General features: G+C 42.3%; 1 protein-coding gene across 2 annotated transcripts in view; it reads right to left on the bottom strand.

Moving 5' to 3' along the window:
• Positions 1-20,063, bottom strand: part of LOC115143106 (leucine-rich repeat neuronal protein 1-like) — a 41,547-nt gene extending 21,484 nt beyond the window's left edge. The window contains exons 1-2 of one of the 2 annotated variants that reach the window (XM_065001792.1): positions 19,613-20,063; positions 4,869-4,976 (exon numbers count right to left, since the gene is read on the bottom strand). The gene's annotated coding sequence lies outside the window, so the exon portion shown is untranslated. The remainder of the gene's footprint in view (positions 1-4,868; positions 4,977-19,612) is intronic. The other variant, XM_029683192.2, reaches the window with a different exon arrangement.
• Between the last annotated feature and the right edge of the window lie 1,769 nt (positions 20,064-21,832).

The following is a 21,832-nucleotide window of genomic DNA, read 5'->3' as shown; positions in this document are numbered from 1 at the left end:
AATGGATTTATTGTGATGGTGTAGGCTATGTTAAATGGATTTTTATATAAAAATAAAAAAGTATGATGTTTCAAAGGTCTGCATCAGTGGCTAGTAGGCTATGTGTGAAAGCCAGGATAACGTGTTTATGTTCATTTACGGTCCATTACTGTGAGACCGGCAGTTATTTGCTTGACAATCACCGGCTCACAAAATGTCATGACTGCCACAGCCCTAGACACCTCACATGGAAACTGGAGGCAAACAAGGCCAGAGGTGCCCTCCCTAATCATCAAAGCCCTGAGAGACTACCAAGCTTTCCATTGGGGCCTGAAAACAGAACACTCTGACTGTCAGTGGTAAGTGTAATGAAAGTTGTCACACTAAGCAAAATGACATCTCCCCAACCCACAGAGTGGTCTGACTGAGGGGAACAGATGTTGCTCACATTGACACAGCAGCACTAGGCACTGTTGACAGGACCCCTTCCTCTCAGCTCCGCTGCTTTCAGATATGGTGTCTAAATGCTGTTTAATCCTGGATGGAAAAATCACCTCAAATCCTACAAACTATCCACATTCTGATGGTAATCCTTCAGTCAATCCACATGTTTTCTGGGGGTGTGCTCTCTGTCACAATCTTACCCACTAAAGTAAAATATATTTCCATTTCCTCTGGTTTGAGTGAAACTCTTCCACATAAGTAACCAATTAGACTGATATTCCTGTTCCTGTGAAAGTGGAACAGGAATACTGCTAAAAGAGTAGAACCATTATGGGGGATTAAGGCTAGTCTACGATATCATGCTATACTATTTATATCCTGTTTATACTCTTAATCTACAGGATGTACACAACAATGCCTCAGGAGCAGACATAACAAGCATTGTTTCGGGCTTCCTGGCCAGCAACCCCTAGTCAGGTGCAACACTTGTCTGAAGAGGCCAAACTGCTTAAACCAGATACACAGAGATTCAGTGTTCACACATTCTTTGAACTTAACCCAGAACAGCCCAAAAGAGGAAAAACAGGTAGAGGTGAGGGATAAAGGAGAGGGTGCAGAGATGCAGAGCAATGCAGAGCGGCTAGAGTGTTGGGCCAGTAACCGAAAAGTAGCTGGTTTGAATACCCGAGCTGACAAGGTGAAAAATTTGTCGATGTGCCCTTGAGCAAGGTACTTAACGCTAATTTGCTCCAGGGGTGCTCTACTACTATGGTTGACGCTGTAAAACAACACATTTCTCTGTGCCTATATGGTGATATGTGAGAAAAAAAATGGACTTGAATTTACACTCACCTATCATATCTCACTACACAAACAAATGCTTTGTCACAGGAGACCCAAGCCCTGCTTTAAACCTAGTTTAACTCTATTCCTATAGTGAGTGTCTTCAGGGGCCCTGGCATTTTGTGTGAGAGCTTGAGGCATTTGGGTACAGCAAATTGTCCAGTGTTCAAAAAACTTTACTGGGGTGCAAAATGAAGTGTCATTCCTATTGGAATCCAGCCAGTGCTGGAACTTGTTTTCACCTGCAACCTGCACTCAGAATGACCGCCAGGTTTAGGATCATTGAGAGGAAACTACCTACGACATTTAAACTGGAACAAACAACTCAGTAATGGGTGCAAAAAGTATAACTGATTGGATTAGTTTATAAAAATTCTATTTACCTTTGTGTCGCATAAGATTAATCAATCAATCAATGCACATGCACAAAAATAGATATTGAAACAGACAATTCTAAAACTCAACCTGCAAGAGAGCATGCTGAGAAGTATGATGGGTGTGGTTTTGGTTCAAAGTGATGTGTATGAGTTTCAGGCCCCTGTACTAGAGTAAAACTGGGCCTCAAAATATAGCCTTATGAAATACATATGGTATTGGGTTAAATAATAATAAAAAATAATAACATATCTGCTTGGGATCTCACTTAGTGAAGTCCATAAGACTGAAAACAGAAGAACGCAACAACCATGCCTGTCACTAACAAATACAGCCATGGCTGGTAACGCTACAATGTAATTGAAAGGCAAGGCACTGGGAAATATGTGAATAAGGCTTTACACTAAGCAGTGTGTTAATTTAACACTCTTCTGGTGTCTATAAGGGTCCACAGACTCAACACTTTCAGTGTTGATTTAACACTCTCAGTAGCTAGGTTTCTATCCAATTGGTGACAGATTTTCATGTGAATATTCAAAAATCCTCATAAAAACAATATGCCCATTTTCCCACCAGAGATGCTTCCATCAAATTGAACTTGTTGCGGATAGAAGGCTGAGTGTGATGACGTAGTGCACATAAAAATATGTTTTGCGGTTAAATTCCCATGTACCAAATAAAAAATACAAGTTAAATATGTTTCCATCGCATTTTCAATTCTACTGATGGTTTTGTCACAACAAATGTTGTGTTACATGGCAAACGTGCCCACTCAGGTCTTGGAACATGTGCTCTAGCCAACAGCTCGCAGACAGTGTGGGAAGGCTACCTACATGATGAGATTATTATGGATAAGAGCAAGATTATTTTTATTTGTCAAACGGCAGCCAAGCATCATCTGGTGGGGCGAACAACAACAAAAACAATTGGGGATGCATGCCAGCAAAGCCACTACACAACACTAAACAATATATTAATTGCACTATAACGGTGACAAACGGTGCCCACAAACTCTTAGGGCCTACATAAAGCTGTCCCAACAGCAGAGTCCCAACAGCAGTTCCAACACCTCCCACTGCTACACCTGGCTATCAGCGGAGCCTTGTCTGGCAGCGAAACAGTTCATTCAGCCTCATTTACTGCCTTTAAAAGAAATATAGCTGATAAGGCTTAAACAAATGTGGTTTCTAGTGACAATTGAGATGTACAAACTATGGCATAAGGGGATGACAAGCAGATAAGAGGCAATCCGTAATTTCGATGAAGACATTCATGATCGAGCTAGGGCGGACATAGTCAATATAACTATTTGTTCAGCACTTTTGAAAATGGACAGAATTCAGAACATGGGCTGTTCTTACAGTGTTATCCCTGTACACCAAGTCAGAACCGTAGGATAAATAAAGGGGGCATACAGTGGGGAGAACAAGTATTTGATACGCTGCTGATTTTGAAGGTTTTCCTACTTACAAAGCATGTAGAGGTCTATAAAATGTATCACTTCAACTGTGAGAGACGGAATCTAAAACAAAAATCTAGAAAATCACATTGTATGATTTTTAAGTAATTAATTTGCATTTTATTGCATGCAATAAGTATTTGATCACCTACCAACCAGTAAGAATTCCGGCTCTCACTGACCTGTTAGTTTTTCTTTAAAAATCCCTCCTGTTCTCCACTCATTACCTGTAATAACTGCACCTGTTTGAACTCGTTACCTGTATAAAAGACACCTGTCCACACACTCAATCAAACAGACTCCAACCTCTCCACAATGGCCAAGACCAGACAGCTGTGTAAGGACATCAGGGATACAATTGTAGACCTGCACAAGGCTGGTATGGGCTACAGGACAATAGGCAAGCAGCTTGGTGAGAAGGCAACAACTGTTGGCGCAATTATTAGAAAATGGAAGAAGTTCAAGATGACGATCAATCACCCTCGGTCTGGGGCTCCATGCAAGATCTCACCTTATGGGGCATAATGATCATGAGGAAGGTGAGGGATCAGCCCAGAACTACACGGCAGGACCTGGTCAATAACCTGAAGAGAGCTGGGACCACAGTCTCAAAGAAAACCATTAGTAACACACTACGCCGTCATGGATTAAAATCCTGCAGCGCACGCAAGGTCCCCCTGCTCAAGCCAGCGCATGTCCAGGCCCGTCTGAAGTTTGCCAATGACCATCTGGATGATCCAGAGGAGGAATGGGAGAATATAATGTGGTCTGATGAGACAAAAAAATAGCTTTTTGGTTTAAACTCCACTCGCCGTGTTTGGAGGAAGAAGAAGGATGAATACAACCCCAGGAAACATCATTCTTTGGGGATGCTTTTCTGCAAAGGGGACAGGACGACTGCACCGTATTGAGGGGAGGATGGATGGGGCCATGTATCGTGAGATCTTGGCCAACAACCTCCTTCCCTTAGTAAGAGCATTGAAGATGGGTCGTGGCTGGGTCTTCCAGCATGACAACGACCCGAAACACACAGCCAGGGCAACTTAGGAGTGGCTCCGTAAGAAGCATCTCAAGGTCCTGGAGTGGCCTAGCCAGTCTCCAGACCTGAACCCAATAGAAAATCTTTGGAGGGAGCTGAAAGTCCGTATTGCCCAGTGACAGCCCCGAAAACTGAAGGATCTGGAGAAGATCTGTAAAATTCCTGCTGCAGTGTGTGCAAACCTGGTCAAGAACTACAGGAAACGTATGATCTCTGTAATTGCAAACAAAGGTTTCTATACCAAATATTAAGTTCTGCTTTTCTGATGTGTCAAATACTTATTGCATGCAATAAAATGCAAATTAATTACTTAAAGATCATACAATGTGATTTTCTGGATTTTGTTTTAGATTCCGTCTCTCACAGTTGAAGTGTACCTATGATAAAAATTACAGACCTCTACATGCTTTGTAAGTAGGAAAACCTGCAAAATCGTCAGTGTATCAAATACTTGTTCTCCCCACTGTATAAGCAGACAATGAAAGCTCTGACAATTTTCGATGACTACATATCTCTAAAACAGGTTATAGGCTACATGCACCACCAAGTCAGAACATTAGGCGAAATTAAGAGGGGAAAATATATCAAATTATTGGGGTGAGGCACATGGGCTACTAACAGCTTACTACACAACATACACTTAATATTACTTGCTTAGCTACAGTATACATATCTCCCTGGCATATTAGATCATTTATGCAGCAGCATACAAGACATTTTTGGGCTCACCTTGTGCTGTGCTCACTTGAACAGGAAGGAGGCGCGGCGGTCCTTCATTGGCTAATTTTGTCATCAAAGTCTGGCATTCTCTGAATTTATGGTGCTTTCAAGACAACTCTGAAAAAAACAAGGTCGAATCATGATGACGTCAGTGATCTTCAGGTCGTAGCTCTAGAAAGAGCCCTGAGTTCCTGACTTGCAATTCTGAGTTGGATGACCAAAACATATTTCCCCAGTCAGAGCTAATTTTTTCCCAAGTTCCCAGTTGTCTTCAACTCACTGAAGTCAGATTTCCCAGTTCCGAGTTAACAGTTGCTTTGAGCGAGGTAGAAATCATGCTGGATTGACAGCATGGCTAATGTTGAATGTTTAACATTTTAAACTTGGAAAAGAGACCCTTAAACCCAGACTTGGGAACACAAACCCACTTAATAGCAGGCTAGTGATTGCTTTGAAATGCTTGCAGTTAGCCACTGATTCTTTCCAAGCCACTCATTGTTGAGTTTGCGATTTCCAACTTGTTGTGTAATGTTTATGTCCAATACGTTGTATCTATAATTTCTTTTAATTATTTATCTTCATATGACAAGTATTAAAAATAATTTTCCAGTTGATTGTCGACTTGATTCATGATGATGACTGCTAGCTAAGATTTTGAAAGTATGATGTTGATATGATCAGTCCAATCAAAGCTACTGTAGATATAAAGTGATTTGACGTCATTATATCTGTGACCAATGACCTTGAGCCTTCTTGAATGGGCACTTCTAATGTAACTCTATAGCAGCACCCAAGGGACTTGAATTTTCGAGCTCTACCCTTAGATTTGGTGGTGACGTAGTGTCCCCATGAGTGACAGAACACTGAGCCAATCATGTCGTAACTAGAGAACATTACCAACCCCTACGCTCCGTATTTTCCGCTGGCTGCTCCACCACCACAGAAAGCACTGAGCTGAGCTGAAACACCTGCATTTTGGAGCTGCCATCCTCAAGAAAGCAAAAAAGAGACAATGTTTGTTTGTATGCCGCTTTTTTAACTCAATGATTTTAGATTTTTTTTTTACATTGTTTGACAACTGATATGTGACATGTATTAATGCCAAAATAAAATGCTTTTTTTGTTGATAAAATTGTGGGGCTCAAGCTCTGCCCAACCTCCTGTGAATGATGGGTCGCCACTGCCTGAGTGCCTGAACCATGACGCTAATCTCACAGCCTGGGGAAGCACAGAACAGCACACTCATTTACAGTTTACACGGAGGTACACACACAGGCACGCACAGACACACCGATTATGCTCACACACAAGCTCACAAAGGCCTGCATACACACACATAACTCATTCAACAATACACACACACACAAAGAGTTTAAGAGCTATACATACAAACATACATAAAGACGTATACCACAACATGAACACAGGCACATCATCAGCAAACCAGTGCCTGAGAATCATGAACACCACCACCCACTCATACTGTACATGCTGTGGTTGTACATAAATTGCATACATAGTCCTGGTCCTAGTACTGGTGCACAAACAGTTTCTTTCACACACACTCCTACTCACACCTCCACAAACCAGTGGTACACTGAAAGGGCAGAAATCCCTCATCCAAACACTATCCAGCTGGTTTAGAGCAGGCCTCAGGCATGCAGGGGGGATTTACTCTGCCTCTTCCTTCTGTCACAGCCTTCCTCAAAACACACATGCATGATCACGCACACCATACAGAAAAGCTTACAAACTCACAAAACACGCAAACACACAAACAAACACAAACACACAACCATTCTGTACACAAAATCATACACCAAACACACACACATTCACACCTCATATACCCCTGTAAATATTCAATGGGTTCAATTCTCGGGCCGGCTCTCTTCTCTGTATACATCAATGATGTATTGCAAAAATCAGAAACTTTCTGTCCAAAAATGATGCAGAAAAATTAATCCATGCTTTTGTCACTTCTAGGTTAGACTACTGCAATGCTCTACTTTCCGGCTACTCGGATAAAGCACTAAATAAACTTCAGTTAGTGCTAAATACGGCTGCTAGAATCCTGACTAGAACCAAAACATTTGATCATATTACTCCAGTGCTAGCCTCCCTACACTGGCTTCCTGTCAAAGCAAGGGCGGATTTCAAGGTTTTACTGCTAACCTACAAAGCATTACATGGGCTTGCTCCTACCTATCTCTCTGATTTGGTCCTGCCGTACATACCTACACGTACGCTACGGTCACAAGACGCAGGCCTCCTAATTGTCCCTAGAATTTCTAAGCAAACAGCTGGAGGCAGGGCTTTCTCCTATAGAGCTCCATTTTTATGGAACGGTCTGCCTACCCATGTCAGAGACGCAAACTCGGTCTCAACCTTTAAGTCTTTACTGAAGACTCATCTCTTCAGTGGGTCATATGATTGAGTGTAGTCTGGCCCAGGAGTGGGAGGGTGAACGGAAAGGATCTGGAGCAACAAACCGCCCTTGCTGTCTCTGCCTGGCCGGTTCCCCTCTTTCCACTGGGATTCTCTGCCTCTAACCCTATTACAGGGGCTGAGTCACTGGCTTACTGGGGCTCTCTCATGCCGTTCCTGGAAGGGGTGCGTCACCTGAGTGGGTTGATTCACTGATGTGGTCATCCTGTCTGGGTTGGCGCCCCCCCTTGGGTTGTGCCATGGCGGAGATCTTTGTGGGCTATACTCAGCCTTGTCTCAGGATGGTAAGTTGGTGGTTGAAGATATCCCTCTAGAGGTGTGGGGGCTGTGCTTTGGCAAAGTGGGTGGGGTTTATCCTTCCTGTTTGGCCCTGTCCGGGGATGTCCTCGGATGGGGCCACAGTGTCTCCTGACCCCTCCTGTCTCAGCCTCCAGTATCTATGCTGCAGTAGTTTATGTGTCGGGGGGCTAGGGTCAGTTTGTTATATCTGGAGTACTTCTCCTGTCTTATTCGGTGTCCTGTGTGAATCTAAGTGTGCGTTCTCTAATTCTCTCCTTCTCTCTTTCTTTCTCTCTCTCGGAGGACCTGAGCCCTAGGATCATGCCCCAGGACTACCTGACATGATGTCTCCTTGCTGTCCCCAGTCCACCTGGCCATGCTGCTGCTCCAGTTTCAACTGACCTGAGCCCTAGGACCATGCCCCAGGACTACCTGACATGATGACTCCTTGCTGTCCCCAGTCCACCTGGCCGTGCTGCTGCTCCAGTTTAAACTGTTCTGCCTTATTATTAATCGACCATGCTGGTCATTTATGAACATTTGAACATCTTAGCCATGTTCTGTTATAATCTCCACCCGGCACAGCCAGAAGAGGACTGGCCACCCCACATAGCCTGGTTTCTCTCTAGGTTTCTTCCTAGGTTTTGGCCTTTCTAGGGAGTTTTTCTTCTACACCTGCATTGCTTGCTGTTTGGGGTTTTAGGCTCGGTTTCTGTACAGCACTTTGAGATATCAGCTGATGTACAAAGGGCTATATAAATACATTTGATTTGATGTTGCTCTTGCTGCTGGTGATTATCTGATCCACCTCTACGCAGACAACACCATTCTGTATACTTCTGGCCCCTCTTTGGACACTGTGTTAACTAACCTCCAGACGAGCTTTGATGCTATACAATTCTCCTTCCGTGGCCTCGAACTGCTCTTAAACACAGGTAAAACTAAATGCATGCTTTTCAATCGATTACTGCCCTCACCTGCTCACCCGTCCAGCATCACTACTCTGGACGGCTCTGACTCAGAATACGTGGACAACTACAAATACCTAAGTGTCTGGTTAGACTGTAAACTCTCCTTCCAGACTCACATCAAACATCTCTAATCCAAAATTAAATCTAGAATCGGCTTCCTATATCGCAACAAAGCATCCTTCACTCATGCTACCAAACATACCCTTGTAAAACTGACCATCCTACCGATCCTCAACTTCGGTGATGTCATCTATAAAATAGCCTCCAACACTCTACTCAACAAACTGGACGCAGTCTATCACAGTGCCATCCGTTTTGTCACCAAAGCCCCATTCACTACCCACCATTGCGACCTGTACGCTCTCGTTGGTTGGCCCTCGCTTCATACTCCTCGCCAAACCCACTGGCTCCATGTCATCTACAAGTCTCTGCTAGGTAAAGCCCCGCCTTATCTCAGCTCACTCGTCACCATAGCAGCACCCACTCGTAGCACGCGCTCCAGCAGGTAAATCTCACTGGTCACCCCCAAAGCCAATTCCTCCTTTGGTCGTCTTTCTTTCCAGTTCTCTGCTGCCAATGACTGGAATGAACTGCAAAAATCTCTGAAGCTGGAGACTCATAACTCCCTCACTAGCTTTAAGCACCAGCTGTCAGAGCAGCTCACAGCACCTGTACATAGCGCATCTGTAAACAGCCCATCTATCTATCTACCTCATCCCCATACTGTATTTAATTATTTATCTTGCTCCTTTGCACCCCAGTATCTCTACTTGCACATTCATCTTCTGCACATCTACCATTCCAGTGTTTAATTGCTATATTGTAATTACTTTTCCATCATGGCCTATTTATTTTATGTCCTTAACTTACCTCATTTGCACTCGCTGTATATAGACTTTTTGTTTTCTTTTTTTCTACTGTATTATTGACTGTGTGTTTTGTTTATTACATGTGTAACTCTGTTGTTGTATGTGTCGAATTGCTATGCTTTATCTTGGCCAGGTCACAGTTGAAAATGAGAACTTGTTCTCAACTAGCCTACCTGGTAAAATAAAGGTGAAATAAAAAAATAAAAAATATGTTCACCCAGCTTAGTGCCTTCCCTTCCAGAAAGGATAAGGCAGGCAAGTAGGACGAGAAGTCATTTAGGTATCATCAGCCCTGTCTATTTGATGCAAAAGGCCTCGTAAATGCATGTATTACCCGAGTCTCCAAATAGCACAGGGACTAATGAAGCTCATCAAAGCCACAGCAGCAGCACACAACCAGGAGAAGACAGATCTGGTCCCGTACCCAGGTTTAGGCTGTGTTGGTCTCTCTCTGTACCCACATAGAGCTCATTGGTTCTGGGGGTAAGAAGCTAACAGACACCCTGTTTAGAGCTCTGAACAGAGGTCTGGAAGTCTTAGACCAAAGATGGATGCTCTTTTTCCTGTCCTGCTGAGTTTTTTGTAACAGCATTAGGTTTCCTTGAGCGGAGTCCACTCTGCCAACATAAGCACTCTGTTCCACAAAGACATCAATAGCTAAAACCTTCTCAATCACCGAATCTGGACACCAAAATACACAAAGGCAAGCATATGAATAAAAATGAGCCAAATTGCTTTTTATCCATTGGTGAGGAGACCGTGTATACAGAGTGCCTGTCTTCAGTATCCGTTTTGCTCAGTGACTTAACCCTCGGCTTTCAGATGCTGGCTGGCACTGCCAAGAGGAAACTGGGTCTAATGAGAACACGATACCACTTTTCACAGGGAGGAATAATGTGTTTCTCTTCATTCATTCGGCCCTTTTCATTGGGCCTCAAATGTGAGCAGTGTTTCCCAATCAGCAGCCACACAACAGGCTCCCTCACATTCATGCCGTCACCATGGTGACCGGCTATGCCACATGTCTGTTTCATACCCAAATGAGGAGACAGCTGTGTGTGCCATTAGGCGTCGTAGAGCGAAAAGCGAACAAGAACTACCACTAGCACGAGATCACAACGATAAACATCCATATGCAATGACCGGATTAAACATCAGACACCATCAAACGAAAAGTCTGATAATTGCCATACCAGCAGACAATGGCTCCCACTATAGCGTGGCTACGTTCAGTCTTCCGCTACCACAACAAACAAACAAGGGTCTGCTGTTACCTAGTAGATTCTACTGACTACATCTACAAACGCACCGCAGCATGTCTCCTTCCCAAACAACAACTATTACTGATGAAACATAGCATATCACAATACAGCAACCACAGCCAAACCTACCATTCCATCACTATTATTCGTTTTCAGTCACAATACTCCTATATTACAGCTCCATACACGAGTCCCCAGCTCCGCCATGTGCTGCTGACAGCCAGCCGGCCTGCCAGGCGTGTGTAGCTGATGGGCACTGCATGTCCTTGCTAGGCAATTCCACGGAAACAGAATTAGACTTTGACTCCGATTTTTCACTTTAAAATGTATGCCAACCAAATCCATTGATTTCAAAGTGGAACAAACTATACAACTCTATGCACAAGGACTACTTTGAACAATTTACACCGAAAATTTCACAAAAAAAACACATTGACTGGAAGAACTATGCTGATGCAAAGTGTGGTAAGATTAAGATTCAAAGATGTCTGCAGAAACAATGGGGTGTCAGCTGTGCTATGATATGACACCTTGAGTTAAATGCTTTTTGGGGTAATTGAACTACAGTAGGTGAAGTGGATTTACATCCGGTAACGGAATTACGGGAACAGAATTACATCATGGGTCCCTGATCTGTACTATATAGAAATGCATAATTATGGATATGAATATCATTCTCTTCGTGGTTATGTATCCTGAATAGGTACACAAAAGTAGAAATATGCAATATCCTTCTTTTGCATATTTGAGTATTGTTCTACACACTGGCTAGTATTGTAATGAGCTCGGCCCCCAAACAAGACCACATTTGGTTGGTCCGGACCAGACCTAATCTGAAACAATCATAGATGTCTATGCTTCACAAGTTTGGACACCCCAGTAGAGCACAGCAGAGTACAGTTCAGTAAAGTAGTTGAATACAGTACATTATACTGTAGTCTACGTTAATGCCCTATAATGTACTGTACTCTATTCTACTGTACTTTACTGTTCTCTACTACGCTCTACTGTATAGTACTGTGCTTTCCAAATCTGTGAAACATAGATGCTGGTGCAGGCTGCCAGTGCAGGCTGACCAATTTTAAACTACTTTTCACCCGGTGTCGGTCGGTGCTCAGTGGGTGAGGATGCTTGTAACAGTAAATGGAAAGAGGGTCGGTGTCAGTAAGAGCCGGGAGAGGTGACATTAACTGGAGAGAGTGAGAGAGCGAGCGAGACGTCTATACTGTTTTTACAGTCTTGGTTTGACCACCAGATAACAGAATGAGAAGGAAAAAAACGTATGAGCTAGGCTTGGGCAGTAAACCGTATATATACCGTATACCACCAGGGTATTTGGAAATAGCCATGGGGTGATTTTTCAAAATGGTCAATACCATTGATAATATATGAAGTGTTTTCATAAATGTTCATATTTGTAGCTAGTTTTTTAAGTAAATACCTGCAGTCAACTTGTGCAATATGTTATGAGATGAAGAAGATTGCGTTGTTCATTTCATTTGTCACATAATTTTGTATTATAAAGTATTATTACTGGCGCATAGTTTGTTTACAAGCACACAACGACAAGAGACCAGAGTCTTGTGAGTCACTCACTGTTGTGCAGCAAATGTCGGGTGATCTAGTTACAGTATGGAATTCACAACTAAGTGTTTGCCAGCTTGATATCTTACAAATATTAAGTTAATTGTGCAAAAAGCTCTGCCGTTGTACATTTGGTTTCCTAATTTAGTAGCTAGTTATATATCTAGCTAGCTAAGTAGTTGGCTTCTTCCAAAATCAAGCTTCGCTTGGTAATACCAGAGGATCCCCTCCTGGATCAAGAGTCTTGCTGTCTAATATTTGTTTTGTGCATGCAGCAAACTATGAGCAGCATTTCTGAGTTACATGTATAACTTTATGAGCTAGGATGTCTGTCTTGCAAATAGTTTCGGTCAGAGACTGTATAAAATGTTTGCAAATGCATTCTCTATGGGATTTTACATGTACTTGTTAGCATTGCTAACCTTTGCATTACAGAGGCTATGTGGGGTTTGAAAATAGCACCCCTTGTGTTCAGTGCTGGTATGACCGGATATCCTGCTATGGCACAAGGTTGGTATGAAGGTATGACAAACTGGATACTGCCCAAGCCTATTATGAGCTGAACATACAGTAACAGTATGCCAGTGGAAGGGAGTACAGTAGCAGGTGACCCAACTGTGGTTTGTGACTACTATGATTTCCCATTGTAGCCAATTCAACTGCAGTAATTCCCTTACCGATTTTTCAGTAATTTGGTAACAGAATTACAAGTTTTAATTATTTATAAACATACTTGAAATTAAAAAAACTATAACTAATTGGTGGGTCTTCCTTTACTTGCTGCGTCTGTGAACGTTCATTATCCTTCCTCATCATGAGGGAGAGAAATTAGAAAAGATCTTTGATATGTGGGTTTTTGGTAACAGAATTACAAGGTAAAAGGCATTGTGTCTTAAACTTAATTCATCCAAAACTAAATATGTGTTGATAATAGTTGGCAGGGGTCTTTGATTCAACATGATTGTGTTTTGATGTATTTCTAATATCTTTTAAGACTTTTTCTGTTAGATGTTGTCTAAGACCCCTTTTCCATCTGTTTGACCAGAAATTAAAGCCTTTGCTTATCCTGGAAAATGGTTGAAAAATGTATATATGCCTTCAATTCTCAAAAATATAGACTTAGCTTCATTTGACACCCAATTTGACATGCTCCGATGAACTTCACTTGAAAGTGCTCATAGGTTTATTTCGCAGCAGTCATAAAACATACAAACAAAATTAAAAATTAAAGAACAACAGCAAATAGCAAGGGATATTTACAACCAAGTAGCCTGGGTAAGTGCATTTTCATTAGTCTGAGTGAGAGGCACCCTGTTCCTCCTGCATTGGCCTACCTGAGAGGCACGCTGCTCCTCCTGCATTGGCCTACCTGAGAGGCACGCTGCCCCCCCTGCATTAGTCTGCCTGAGAAGCACCCTGTTCGGGCCCCATTAGTATGCAGGCGTCCCGCTCCACATCACACAGGGCTTTGGTGCAGCTGGTGGAGGCAGAGCAGAGGTGTGGAGCTGAGAAGAGGAGGAGGAAATGTGTCTGTTCAGCCAGAGAGAGGAAGGAGGGGGAGGGGACTGGGGAGCAATTCTCCTTCTGAGGAGCACTACTGCTTCTGAGCCAATAGGAATCCTTCTCTGCTCTGCTCTTCCATAAAGCAATTGGTGGCCTCTCAGGGGTGTGTGCTTAGTCCTCTCCTGTACTCCCTGTTCATCCATGACTGTCTGGTCACGCATGGCTCCAACACCATCATTAAGTTTGCCAACGACACAACAGTGGAAGTCCTGATCACCGACAACGGTGAGACAGCCTATAGGGAGGAGGTCAGAGACCTGGCAGTGTGGAGTCAGAACAACAACCTCTCACTCAATGTCAGCAAGACAAAGGAGCTGATCGTGAACAACAGGAAATGGAGGGCCGAGCACTCCCCCATTCACATCGACGGGGCTGCAGTGAAGCGGGTTGAGAGCATCAAGTTCATCGGTGTCCACATCACTAAGGATCTATCAGGGTCCAAACACACCAACACAGTTCTGAAGAGGGCACGGCAATGCCTCCTCCCCCTCAGGAGATGAATTTATTTTGCCATGGGTTCCCAGATCCTCCAAAAGTTCAACAGCTGCACCATTGAGAGCATCTTGACTGGCTGCATCACCACTTGGTATGGCAACTGCTTCGCATCCGACTGCAAGGTGCTACAGAGAGTAGTATGTACAGCCCGGTACATCACTGGGGCTGAGCTCCCTGCCACCCAGGACCTCTATACCAGGTGGTGTCAGAGGAAGTTCCTAAAAAATAGTCAAAGACTCCAGCCACCCAAGTCATGGACTGTTCTCTCTGCAACCGCACGGCACCAAGTCTGGAACCAATAGGGCCCTGAAAAGCTTCTAACCCTAAGCCATAAGACTGCAAAATAGTTAGTTAAATATTTCACCAAATACGTAGCTACCTGGACTGCATTGACCCTTTTTGCATGAACTTTGACTCCTCACAAGTTGCTGCTACTACTGTTTACTATCTATCACTTTATTCCTAGTTATATGTACATATCTACCTCAAATACCTCGCACCCCTACACATCGACTCGGTACTGGCACCCCTTGTATACAGCCAGGTTATTGTGTATCTATTATTACTTTTATTATTACGTGTTTTATTTTTCTATTATTTCTCTATTTTCTTTCTCTCTGTATTGTTGGGAAGGGCCCGTAAGTAAGAATTTCAATGTTAGTCCACACCTGTTGTTTATGAAGCATTTGACAAATAACATTTGATTTGTAATGGTGATATCACTTTTAACAAGATACAGATAAAACACATATAATTATGCTAACAGCATCTAATGTGACAAGGTTTAATGAATACTTTTGTTAGAGTAAGCTAATGTGAGGCAGTCTTGTATGTTTCAGTAGCTGAAGCTATTCAGATCCAACATGGGCGTTTCACAAATGCCTAATTCCCTATGGACAGAGATGGTGCTGACAGTAACAATTTCTCTCTCTCACACAATCTTTCTCTATATATGAGAGAGAGATATCACAATATATAAATAAGATAGAGAGAGACAGAGACGAGATCAATATATATATATATCTTCTGTCTTTCTCCTATTTTTCTCCTATCTGCAACGACAAAGAAAAGCCAATATGTCCTCTGAGCATGGATCAATCATGCTGACTTTGACAAAGTCCTTCAACATTGCACCAATAGAGAGACGCACGTCAAATATCTCAAAAGATACTCATGTGGGACAAAGCCTAAAAATATCACCACAGCAGTCAGGCATGTAGATTACGCAATAAAATTCTACTAAGTAAGCATTTTCCAATAGATTGGTGGCCCAATAACACTTTACGCATTAATATACTAGTCCAATCAGAACTTCTCAGTCCATATTCTGATTCTGAGTACCCCAATAACAGTAAGTGCTCTTTGTAACCAGAAATATAGTAGAGATGCTAGGATCCATTACCAATCCACATACAGTGGTATGAGAGCAAAATCAAGCAGTCAGCATCTCTGAATGCCCATTCTCTCTGAGATTTGAGTCATAGCAGCTGCTTGTCTCAGAATAATGGCCATTAATTCATTCCCTACCCAAACATTAGATGGGTAGAGTTTGATAATCAGCTGCCTCAGTCAGAAACATCTTTACAAAAACCTCACAATGGCGTGACATATTTCCCTCACCCCTCAACTTGCAGTCACAATGGGAGCGGGTCGAACTGGAGCACCTAAGTCATCCCCCCTCAAACACCCCACTGAACCCTAAAATTAGAGCCCAAAGAGCAGAGTCAGTCCCAGGCTCTCTCAATGGGTCTCAACGACTTGTGTTGTGAACACATGCACACATGTGAGTGCGCACACACACATCGTGTTAAACACGTCTTTGAGTTGGCTGGTTCTCACGACTCCTGAACTGCTGGCGGAGAATACTGCTTTGTGCGTGTGGGTGGGGGAGGGCACGGCATACTCACTGCCTGTGCCAGGCCTTCTTCCTAAAGCGGGTTATACCTAATAGCTTCTTCCGCCTCCTCCCTCACCACTCTGGCTAGAGTACATCCATATATGTCAGCATTCTCAAAGTTTTCCCAAGACAAAGCCCTAGTTCAGTTGGCAAGCCCAAAGAGGACAGTAGTGAATAACAGGATAATTTAAATCAACTGAGCCTCGGCCAATGGATTTCGCACATTGCCTAATCAGGCTCAATTGAATAAAAATGACCGAAACTGCAATTCCTTGAAAACAATAGCCTTAAACTGAAAAACGAAACCCTGCTTAACTTTTATGTTGATTGTCTCTGTAACTGTAGGACTGTTCATCAAACCAACTATTACAACTTATGATCCAGCTTTTAATCCAATCCTCCACATTACCAAGACTTGACTTGTGAAGGTTTGATTGAATGTGGCCCTGAGTCACTCAAAGCATATTTAGCTCTGTGGCTTTAGCTTCAGAGAGTAGTAACAGGTGCCACGGTCACGCAATAGCTGCAACAGACCCGATGAGGATGAGAAATCAATTTACAAAGGTGTCCCACATTTCTTTGGCACCTCCCCTACCAGCTCTGTCCCCATTGTCTTTTTCTTTTCCTCTGAAGACTTCTTGTCGAATTTCTCCACAGAGTAGTCGAGACATCTGCCAGGATCCTCACACTTTCGTATGCAAATTAACGTGATAGGGCATGAGAGCCGCCAGTCAGCTGTTTCAGCTGCTTTCCCTGTGATCGTGTTGTGTGTGGCAATAATATAGGCGACATTATTGTTTAGCATTTTGTTTCTGCTCTTGTTTATAAAGCGGTTTATAGTGGGTTATTTTACTGTGAGTGCATGTTTGTCCACAGTGTTAAATCAACACAGAGTGTTACAATTAACACTGGTTCAGTGTCTATACAGGTCCACACTTTTCAGTGTTAAATTAACGCACTGCTTAGTGTAAAGCCTTATTCCCATATTTCCCAGTGCCTTTCTTGTGAATTCATTACCACCAATGACTGTATTTGTTAGTGACTGCAATGGTTGTTCCACTCAGCCATGTTCATGTTATCTTTAAAGTTAAATTACTTGTAACACAAAGATCCCTTTTTTGTTTGTCCATTTCACTTTATTCCAAACTTACTCTGTCTAACATGAACATGGCTGAGTGGAACAACCATTGCAGTCACTAACAAATACAGTCATTGGTGGTAATGAATTCACAAGAAAGGCACTGGGAAATATGGGAATAAGGCTTTACACTAAGCAGTGCGTTAATTTAACACTGAAAAGTGTGGAATAAAGTGAAATGTAGTGTGGACCTGTATAGACACTGAACCAGTGTTAACTGTAACACTCTGTGTCTGTTCTTTTTCCCATTGTAATCTTTTATTTTTATTGGCCAGTCTGAGATATGGCTTTTTCTTTGCAACTCTGCCTAGAAGGCCAGCATCCCGAAGTCGCTTCTTCACTGTTAATGTTGAGACTGGTGTTTTGCGGGTACTATTAAATGAAGCTGCCAGTTGAGGACTTGTGAGGCGTCTGTTTCTCAAACTAGACGCTCTAATGTACTTGTCCTCTTGCTCAGTTGTGCACTGGGGCTTCCCACTCCTCTTTCTACTCTGTTTAGAGCCAGCTTGCGCTGTTCTGTGAAGGGAGTAGTCCACAGCGTTGTACGAGATCTTCAGTTTCTTGCCAATTTCACGCATGGAATAGCCTTCATTTCTCAGAACAAGAACAGACTGACGAGTTTCAGAAGAAAGGTCTTTGTTTCTGGCCATTTTGAGCCTGTAATCGAACCCACAAATGCTGATGCTCCAGATACTCAATTAGTCTAAAGGCCAGTTTTATTACTTCTTTAATCAGCACAACAAGTTTTCAGCTGTGCTAACATAAGGGTTTTCCAATGATCAATTAGTCTTTTAAAATGATAAACTTGGATTAGCTAACACAACGTGCCATTGGAACACAGGAGTGATGGTTGCTGATAATGGGCCTCTGTACGCCTATGTAGATATTCCACAAAAAAATCTGCCATTTTGTCCATTAAAATAACATAAATCACCTTTGTAAATTGATTCCTCATCGGGTCTGTTGTCGCAGCGCAGCTATTGACAGTGTATCAACTGGATGCCAGTTGGTGAACCCTGTCATAAGGCCTTATTTTAAGGGCTTAGTTTTACTCTAATATAGTGGTCTGAAACTCATGGTTTATAGACAAAATCAGGCCAGCAAGTCACATTACACAGGCTTGTAAAGTGATGTGTAACTCCTATTGGAATCCAGCCGGAGTGGGGCTATCCAACGTTTGGAATTTTTATTCAGAATGACTGCTAGGATTGGGAAGACTAAGATACCTAAAGCTGTAAACTGGAACAACCATTTCAGATACGGGTGCAATAAGCACAAATAACAGATTATTCGTTTCTAAAAAATAAATGGTATGTATATTTGAGTAGCATAACATGAATTGAATTAATCAAAAACACACATATTGAAACAAACAATTAAAAAAATCTACCTCCAATAGAGCATGCTGGGAAATTTGATAACGATTGGTGTGGTTTTGGTTTAACACTGGTTATTATCACCAACACACTGGTTATTATCACCAACACATTCATTTACATCAATGACTGTTAATTTAACACTTACAGAGTTCATTTAACACCTCAATCAACACTAGAAATGTGACACTGAAAAATCAACACTAGGTAACACTGTGCAATTTCCTGTGTCAGTGTGTCATCCCTCAGACAAAATCGATATGAATTCGCATTCTCAATTGATAGTAATTCATTAATTATATGCACACACATATCAGACTACATCCTCCATATTATTTGTCACATGTGGGCTACTGAATGCGGATCACAGTGCCCTTGCAAATCCAATGGGTGCACTGATGCTGTAGCTAGCCCTACCATTTGATGTGAGATTCAGCCAGCTTCTACAATATGAATATGAACAGCAAGGGTTCCGTAGACCTAAATAAACAAAGAGCTTAGCCTACATATTTTATTTGGACGATATATGCCAATTGTGCTGTCACCACCACATTACAAAGAATAATGCAACATCTTTCCTCTCCTCAATGACAGTCGCATTCACTTCAATACGTGAGGAGTGCAGTGAATATAGGAGGCATATTTGTTTGAATCCTTGGCAAGGCGCAGATCATTTCAGAAATAAAATATTCAGACCATGCCTAATTATTCCGAAATTACCGTTTCCAATTAAGTTCATGATTTTATATCTGTGAATAATATTCAAAAGCTAAGCATGCGATTCTCATTAATTGACTTATTTCACAATGGTTAACCAGATATGTAAATTGTAGCATAGGTCCTACATATGAAAATGAGCAATTGGTCTCACCTTAGCATTTTATCAACCACAAGAATGCCTCTCCCCCTGTACACATACTTAGCTGCCACAGGAAAAAACAGGCAATTCGAGCGTTCAGTCTTGAAAGATAATATTACTATATATATGAAAAATTAATAATACAATATTTAACTTAGCAAAAAGCGACGTCTCTTCACAGAGGTTTAGTTTTGATTTCTTCAGCCGCCGTTCTTCTGTCCTCTGTGCTTCGCCCGCGGCTGACTGAATAGCTTTACCATCGCCACTGGTAACCCGAGCACAGCGCTTGCCTTGAGCTTGCGCTTCTCTGAGCTCGTACCCTCCTCCAAGTAAACATACAGAGAGCACCTGGCGCTGACCAGAGCTGCGAGTCCTGTCAACTGATTTCAAACGCGAGATTGGTCGTGCGGCAGTGTATGTCATCACAGCCTGGTGCCCAACTAGACGACCTCACCATCTGCTCGAGTTCTGCTGTGATGGGAACAAAAGAAACTCGCTGTGGGAAACTAGAAGCAAGGGTGAGGTTGGCTTGGCAAGGGATGAAAGGGTTACATTTTTTACAAGTTCCAGTGTTTGTCAGAAAGTGTCCAATGTAAGGTGAAGTGAGTCAATGACCTCTAAAATTAACTAATCTTGCATGAATCCAAAAACCTAGCCTACACTGAATCTACATAATGACCTTGGAAAAGGTTTGGTGGCATATAGCTCAGTATCGGGCAACTGGTTTTGAGTTATGTTGAGGTGTACAGTAAATCTAGGGTGTGGCAATATTTTGATGTCAAACTATAGGCCTAATTCCATTCTGTCTGGATGTGTGATGTCTTGGTAATCTGTGACTAAAATATCACTACACAGCTATGATATATAACTTTACCAGCACACAATATAGAGAACATGCACATGTGTGCCACACACACACAGTAAAATTACATGTATGTTCTCTCTCCACCTGTCAACATTCTCTCCTCTCTTTCTGCTTCCTTCCTTCCTTCTTCCCCTAGGATAGCTTTGAAGTGACAGTGCTTCATCACATTCTGTTTCATCTCTTAAAGCTGCCTGCTTCCACCTGAGCTGATGCATTGAGCCTGAAGGACCTTGCAAGGCACAAGTGGGATCATTCTTGTGCTTGAGACAGACATGATAGGATGAGTGCAGCTTTTCTCCTGTTTGTTGATATTGTACTGGCATGTTAGGTTGCACTGTTGAGTGGTAAAGGGTCACAGACTTCGGTGGAGAAATCACATGAAGTCAGAACTTTCCTGACATCATGTGTGAGAACATAAATCTGATAGACCATTTCAGCGATTGTCAGCGATTGTCACACTTTTTCCGGTCATTGATTCAATGTCTTGAGCCCTCATACTAACTTTTATTCACATTGAACATCATCGTCAAATCAAAATGTTATTTGTCACATGCGCCAAATACAAATACGACCTTATAGTGATATAGCTTCCTTACAAGCCCTTAAACAACAATGCAGTTAAGAAAATACCCCCCAAAAAGTTACATAAGTAACAAATAATTATTTGAATCAATATTTCGCTTTCTCTAGCGTTTGCAATGTATGATCAACAAATGGATCCATACGAGACAACTCCAGAAAGGAAGAGCAAGAGCGGTGGTTTTCACATCCCTATTTAAGCGCCCACACCAACAGAAATCCAATTTTTTGAGCTGAAAGACAATTGCCAGAGCTTACCCATCATGTTGTATAACGATGTATGTCAATAGGTCATCATTTTAGTCAATGTATCATGTATTTGCTCTTGAAGAGAGAAATCTGAAGTGGGACATTCGTGGAAATCCGTGTCAATGCCCTGTCTTTTCCTATGGGATGACGTGCAAATTCTTTTCAGCCTATGTTTCATTTCAGGGCTAGGTTTTATTTGATTGTTACCAGTTACCACCCACCTGTATGGCCTTGTTTATTAATCAGAAACAGCTGCAATGTTCTTCCTCTTCACAACTGAGCTGAACCAAACAGCCTTGTGTCCACTTGGTCACCTGAGCAATGGAGCAAATACACATAGGGGGTCCAAATGTTTTTCACTTATTGTTGAGCTAGTCTGTGTAAAAAATATATACAGTATACCTGACTATTTTATAAATGGTATAAATACGTGATATGATTGAATTTTGCAAACCCTAGTCCCCCAAGATGAATGGTTTTGACCGCTAAAGTTTTTCTTCACTACACTCTTGGCTCCACTGCTTTGATTGGTGCAGCTA

This window comes from Oncorhynchus nerka, linkage group LG15 (assembly GCF_034236695.1).
Source record: "Oncorhynchus nerka isolate Pitt River linkage group LG15, Oner_Uvic_2.0, whole genome shotgun sequence".
NCBI classification, from domain to species: domain Eukaryota; kingdom Metazoa; phylum Chordata; class Actinopteri; order Salmoniformes; family Salmonidae; genus Oncorhynchus; species Oncorhynchus nerka.
Note: the sequence above shows the minus strand (reverse complement) of the source record. Positions and strands in the feature narration are given on the sequence as shown.